Genomic DNA, 7,594 nt, shown 5'->3' on the forward strand with positions numbered 1-7,594 from the left:
TCATATGGCGTCCTGAAGTAGGAGGGACAGTGCTTGTCATTCATTTTTGGTTTCACTATTTGCCACTCCGCGTCCACCAAGTTTATTGAACACCTCCTATTTTTCAGGTTCAAAAATAATGTTCCCTTATAGAATTCTCAAATCTATTACAAAAAGTAGAAAATGCTATCTTTTATTTTACAGATAAAACTGATAGGAACTTGTCTAAAACCATAAACTATCCTGTAGTAGTATATTTCATTCTATTAACTGACAATTTTAAGGAAACACTTATTTTTCCCACATTGTGCTTCCTTTTATATCTTTTTTCTTAAAATCTTTTATATTTAAATAGTATTTTTAGAAGTACCAGCATCTCTTCTTTTCTCTAAGGCCATCAACACAATTTCTATAATTTTTCGTAAATCTTAGTAAAACACTCATGTGTGATAATGTGTAATTTTAAGTACAGGGACTTTAAAAAAATTCAAAGAAAAACTCCATTATCTTTTAATTCCACTTCCACACTTTTTTGAACCTCCTCATATTACTCTATGGTTCTGTAATTTAGAAATGACTTAGGCACCCACGTTAAAAAGCTACACTTATTAAGAAATAGACTATGTTTTAAATATATACTTAACCTAATTTTTATATTTGTTATAAATATAATTATAGCTTGTTTAAAAGTACAAACAATTATATATGAAATAGTCAATCACATACAATGTACTGACATACAAATTTTCCAGTGTTTATAACACTTCTAAGAACTGTATGAGTGACTGGGTCCTTATTTCAACTGGAATGGCATTACCAAAGAATTATTTTATAATATAGGTGAAAAACTATAGCCAAAAGTTAAACACAGAATTGAATAATTATTGCGGTTATTCCAATAATTAGTAACCTGAACTTCTAGCCAACTCCTATTACGATGAAGTATAAACCATGAGGTCCATACTATATCAAGTGAATTTTGAGTTATAGCAACCTTAAGGGACAGAGACCTCCCCTATGGGGTTTCTGAGGATACAAGTCTTTACAGGTGCGGAGTGCCACAGCTTCCTCCCACTGAGTGGCTGGAGGATTTAAACCACCAGCCTTTGGGTTAGCAGCCAAGCGCCCAGTGACTGTATGACCAGGGCTCCTCGTCGACTATCCTATGCAGAAAACCTATCTTGTCAAAAGTACAAAAGGGAAGAAACAGAGCACGTCAGAGATCTAGTAAATGCCCTTCTTTTATAGAGTAGGGACTGGGGCTGCAGTTTGATAAGTCACTTGTCTAAGTTACATGCCAATGGTAGACTCAGGATAGATTCCTGGGCCTAATGTCTATTCTGGGCTCTTCTGACCATCATCAGTTTATCTCATTTAATGACTTAATTACATTATTTACTATAAGTAACTTCAATTTGAAAAAAAATTACACAGTTTTCTCTATACCCAACAGTTCTCTGATTTTTTTTCTAAAAATTGAACATCACAGCAGAATGCCTTGTAGTTCATGATGTTAGAGGCTTTCAGAGCTTCCATAAGATGAGTATTTCACACGAGAAAAGTTCACTTTATAAATAATTTGGTTTGGCTGCAAAAAAAAAAACCCTTGTAAAAATTTTAGCTTTAAAATGCCTTATAACATAGTAACTTGGTATGTTGTTAAATGATTTCCTCTAATCTTGACGTGTTGTTTAGAGAGCCAGTTTTCCTGTGGCAGCTGCCTTCTTAGAGCTTACTTTAACCATGCCAGAGGTGGTTGCTCTTGTAGTTCAAGAAGCATTATCTCTGAGTGTAGCTTAGACTTTCCGCCAAAGATGTGCCTTATTTATTTCTTGTCTGCAGTAAGAATGTCGATTTGAAAGCCTCTGTTCCATAGGCAACATCCATGTCTAAGGAGTCTTGGGTGTCTGTGTCCTCCAGGCCCACCGTGTTTTGTTGGGCAGGTACAAAAGTATTCACTCGAGCCTTACACTTTTCAATGGGGACAAAAAGCTTAGTTTCAGATTCCTTATTTGCATTTAATTCTCCAACGGTTTGAGAAATTGTACTGAGTAAGATGGGATGTTCCTGTGCTGACTTAATTTCCACGGAATTATCTGTAAAATTTGGATTAGCAATGTGATCGGTAGTTATTTCCAATACTTCTTAGGTTTCCAAAGAGTGCTGAATATCTTCTGAATCTGAAGTAGTCCAAGTAATAGTGGTAGAAATTATATCCTCAAAAGATGTGTGAGAACCACCCACACCTCCACCTTGGTTAAGTGAGGTTTCTACAGTGGACTCTGGTTTTCCAACATCTTGTGCAACCAGATTGAGAGTTAATATATGATTTTGCATACTCTGTTTTTGGAGCTGGTAGCCTCACCAAACGAGATGAGTTAAATAATTCTGCATAATTAGGGGGCAGCATCTGTGTTAACTGAAGTTTTCTTTAAAAAATCATTTTATTGGGGGCTTGTACAATTTTTACCACAATCCATCCATCCATCCATTGTGTCAAGCACATTTGTACATTTGTTGCCATCAGCATTCTCAAAACATTTGCTTTCTACTCAAGTCCTTGGTATCAGCTCCTCATTTTTCCCCTCCCTCCCTTCCCCTCCCATGAACTCTTGATAATTTATAAATTATTATTTGTCATATCTTAAACTGTCCAACATCTCCCTTCACCCACTTTTCTATTGTCCATCCCCAGGGAGGAGGTTATACATAAATCCTTGTAATCAGTTCTCCCTTTCCATCCCACCCTCCCTCCACCCTCCTGGTATCGCCACTCTCAGCACTGGTCCTGAATTCCCTGTGTTTCCAGTTTATATCTGTACCAGTGTACATCCTCTGGTCCAGCTGGATTTATAAGGTAGAACTGGGATCATGAGAGTGGGTGGATGAAGCATTAAAGAACTAGAGGAAAGTTGTATGTTTCATCGTTGCTACACTGCGTCCTGACTGGCTCCTCTCCTCCCCGAGACCCTTCTGTAAGGGGATGTCCAGTGGCCTACCGAGGGCTCACTTGATACAAATGCTTCTTCTGACTTGGCTTTTGGGCCCACTTCATGTTCATCTTCTCATTTTGTGTTCTGAGACCTTTTCCGGGAAGCATCTTTTCCCTGATCGTCATCAGATGCGAAAGAGATGGTTGGAACTGCTGATATTTGTTTCCAATATCGAATACCCCATCTGATATCAAGAGAGTCTGGACTAAGATGGTCACTACAGAGGAACCTAGGGATCTCCTTTCATAGTCTTTAGCCATTTTTCAAGTCTTTCTTTGTCATGCAGAGCAAACGTAAAAACTCCATTTCTGGCTTTTATTAGTTCATCCCCAGGGGTTCTTACAGCAAACCCCTGGCTGCACAATAGTGGGACATTGCTCAGGTGACACCCCGGGGGACCCGGCCCAGGCGCGGTCACCAGTCCAGGCTGTGCTTGGCATTCTCGTCAAGGAGACCATTTCAAGCCCTGCGTTGAAGTACTATGATAGAATAAGCTCGACATGCTTTAAAGGAAGTCCATTTCACGCACACTTTACTGACATTTATGCACCAACCACTAAATCTAGTGATGAACAAATTGAAGAATTCTTCCAATAATTGTTCATGGAATGCACACATTGGAAAGAAAGGGAAGGGGTGGGGGGAGAACAGGAGTTGGAATGTAAAGAAATGAAACTGGAGATCACATAACAGAATTTTGCAAGACCCAAAACTTCTTCGTTGCAAATACCTTTTCAACAATGTAAATGGTGATGATGATGGACATAGACTTCACCAGATGTGCTACAATAGAACAAAATTAACTGTAACTGTGGGAAGAGATGCAGAGAAACTAATAGTAGCCAAATGAGGCCAGGAACTGATTGTGGAACAGAACAACCAGTCCCACAAAAGTGAAAATATGTCTTTGCCTATATCCCACCTGGATTTCAAGAACATCTTAAGAAGAGATTCAACACTGACAGAAGACACAGTGAGCTGTGGAATGACTTAAAGTAGACCATACATGAAGAAAGCAGAAAGATATTAAAAATGTAAGAATGAAAAAATCAAAGTGGATTATCAAAAGAGACTGAAATTTGTTCTTGGACATATGAGAGACTGTTCATACAGTAGTGAAGGAAAATGGGAGAAATGATGAAGTAAAAGAGGTGAACAGGGGATTTCAGAGGGCAGCTCAGGAGGACAGAGTAGAGTGTTATCAGGAAATGTGCAAAGATTTGAAGTTAAAAGGTCAAAGGAAGGACAATTCAGCATAGCTGAACAGACTAAAGAAAAAAATTCAAACCTCAAATTTTAATATTGAAGGATTCTATTAAAATCAAATGATGCAGGAAGCATCCACATTTGATGGAAGGAATAGAGTTTCACTGTACAGAAAAAATCCTGAGCAACATTCAACCATTTCAATAGACAGCATATGATCAAGAACTGATAGTACTGAAGGAGGAAGTCCAAACAGCATTGGACTTCATTCACAATGAAACACATTGCGAATGAATGCTATTGGAAGTTTTGCTCCATCACTAACTCCCATTATGTAGTCCCTTAGGGGTTTAATCTGTACAAGTCATGAATTCATGTAGCAAAGTTCCTAGCCAGCCTATAATTGTATAACGTTCTGTTCTCAACAGTGTTTTAAATTATACATCACTGGCTAAATTAATGATACTATCAAAAGAATTACCTTATGCCCCAGGAGGATGATAGATGATGTTCTCTGGCATACATAATAACGATGTCTCTAAAGTAAAACAGGGACATATATAAGTCACAGATATGTGAGTGAATTTGTGGTGCACACTTACCCAATCTGAGAACAGTTAGTGTTTATGACATGGCCCTGGCTGGTGCTCACACTCACCAAGAGATCGCTGAAGATATGGGTGCTATAGCAAAGTGTAACGAAGACACTAGATGTCACTCAGCTTTTAGAAGAATAGCATCCGGGGTCTTAAAGGCTTATCTTCATAAAAGCAGTCAACTGAATGAAACATCAACTGGGCCCACAGGGAAGAAATACTTATGCTTTATTGATTCGACCTTGTGAATCAAGCCATGGATCACATTGAGAAGAATGGACATTCCAGAACTCTTTATTATGCTCTGGAAGAATCTGCAAGTGAGCCAAAAGGCAGTCATGTGAACAAAACGAGGGAATACAGTGTGGTTTAAAACAGCAGAGGTGTGTGTCGAGGTGGCCTCCATTCACCACACCTATTCAATCTATGTGCTGAGAGAATAATCTGAAAAGCTGGTCATAAGAAAAGTAACCGGGCAGTGGGATGGTAGGAAGGCTAAGCAACAGCTCGTGATGTGCAGATGACACAATTTTGCTATTGAAAATGAAGAGGACTTGAAGCACTTGCAGATGAAAATCAAAGGCTGCAACCTTCAGCATGGATTACAACTCAATGTAAAAGAAACCCAAATCTTCACAACTGGACAAATCGATAGCACCACGATCAATGGGGCAAAGACTGAAGTTGTTAGGAGGTCATTTTGCTTGTCTCCATCGTCTATGGTCATGGAAGCAGCAGCAGCAGCAGGAAATCACATGGCCGTGCTGCACCGGGCAACTCTGCTGCAAGACCTCTCTAAGGTATTGAAGAGCAAGGATGCTACTTTGAGGACTAAGAGGCACCTGACCCAAGTCCTGGTGTTTTAAACTGCCTCATATCCCTGTGAAAACAGCAGACTAAATAAGGAAGGCCAGAGAAGAATTGACGTATTGACATCATGGTGTTGCCACGGATAATCAGTAGACCACGGATTGCCAGAAGGACAAACGGATCTTCTGGGAAGAAATATAGCCAGAATATCCTTAGATGAAAGGTTGCTAAGTCATTGTTTCACACACTTTGGGCACATTTTCAGGATAGACAAGCCCCTGGAAAAGGGCATCACAGGAGGGCAGCAAAGAGAGGAGTACCATCCAGGAGAGGGACCGACACAGCGGCTGGAACACGGGGCTCAAACAGAACATTGTGAGGACGCTGCAGGAACAGGCAGTGTCTTGTTCTGTTGCACACAGGGTTGCTAGGAGTTAGACCCGGCTCCAATGTGTTGAACAGCTACTAATTATAATAACGGTCACAGAAGAATTCACACGGAAAGTTAGAGAATATTTTGCAGCAAGTGAAACTATATGAGCATTTGTGAACTCAAGTTAGTTTAGTGCTTAGAGAGAATTTTCTAGCATCCCCTGCTTATTTTAGAAAAGAGAGAACATTTGAAACCGGTAACATATGTTTCCACTTTAATAAACTAGATAAAGAAGAAGAAATTAAGTCAGAGTGAACAGAAGGAAGGAAATAAAAAGATAAGGCAGAAATCGCTAAAATCTAACCTAGAAAACAATAGATAAAGGCGATAGCATCAAAATGGGTTCTTTGAAGACAAGAAGAACTAGATGATTCTCTGCCACCACGGCCAACTGCTCTGAACAGAAATTCCTGGACAGAGAGGGAGGGAAAATGATGCAGAACCAAATTCAAGCTACTACATGAGACCAGATATACTGTTCTGATAAAGACCAGTGGATTCTCAAGACTGTGGTCTTAGACACCATGTTAGACAGGTTTCCCTAGAGAAACTAAACCAGGACTTGATTTGACAGCCAGCCAGCCAGCCAGCCAGCCAGATAGATAGATAGATAGATAGATAGATAGATAGATAGATAGATAGATAGATAGATAGATAGATAGAAAGAACATGAAGAACTATAACAGCTAATTAGTTCACACAGCAGTGCAGAAGGTTCAGTGCAACTCACTTCTGTGGAACAGTTAATATACTGGAAGTCCTTCAACTCAAGAGGGCTGTGGGTCCAAGGTCAAGGGAGCAGACAGCTGAGTCTTCCATAGAGCAACGTAGGCAGTCCAGCCACAAGCAGCAAACAGCAGGAAAGGTCACCGACAGTCAGCCAGACGTCAGGATCCAAAAGTCCCAAGCTCAAGTGATGTACATACCAGCAGCTTGGCGAAGCAGGTCGTGAAGGAACCTCAAGCTTAAAGCAATGGCACACTGGTCCAATCACCAGAGAGCAAGCGAGAGACAGGTGGGGCTTGCCGAGTCATTTATCTCTCTGCCCTCCAATCAAACTGCCACCTGATTAATCCCGCCCGTTCCCATTGGCCAGGTTGGCACAATAAACCTACCTATCACAGACACTCTTCAAACTTAGAATTGAGTCAATATGCAATGATCAACTTTCAGCCAAACAATTCTCAAAAACTCGCTGCCATCAAGTTGATTCCCGCTAGAACTGCTCCTGAGGGTTTCCGAATCTGTATCTTTTCATGGGAGTAGAAAGCCTCATCTTTCTCCGGCAGAATGGCTGCTGATGTCACTGTTAGCATCCCAGTGCGGAATCATTATGCCACCAGGGCTCCCAGCCAAGCAACAGCCAGGCCTATCAAATGAATACTAACCCTAGGGAGAAACGCGCTGCTCGGGACGATCTCTGATGAGACCAAAAGGCAGCATTGACTCAAAAGCAAAGCTCAGATGGTAGGAAGGCGCCGGAAAAGGCTAATGGAAATGGTCATCCCGACAGGAAGCAGGAAAAGTGCTCGGATACTGAGGGCATTACACCAACGTCACGAAACAAATATGTATAC

At 40.6% G+C, this 7,594-nt stretch overlaps 1 pseudogene; it reads right to left on the bottom strand.

The window, feature by feature from the left end:
* Positions 1 to 1,612: 1,612 nt before the first annotated feature.
* LOC142440212 (THAP domain-containing protein 5 pseudogene) lies at positions 1,613 to 3,412 on the bottom strand (annotated as a pseudogene).
* Between the last annotated feature and the right edge of the window lie 4,182 nt (positions 3,413 to 7,594).

This window comes from Tenrec ecaudatus, chromosome 2 (assembly GCF_050624435.1).
Source record: "Tenrec ecaudatus isolate mTenEca1 chromosome 2, mTenEca1.hap1, whole genome shotgun sequence".
NCBI classification, from domain to species: Eukaryota; Metazoa; Chordata; class Mammalia; order Afrosoricida; family Tenrecidae; genus Tenrec; species Tenrec ecaudatus.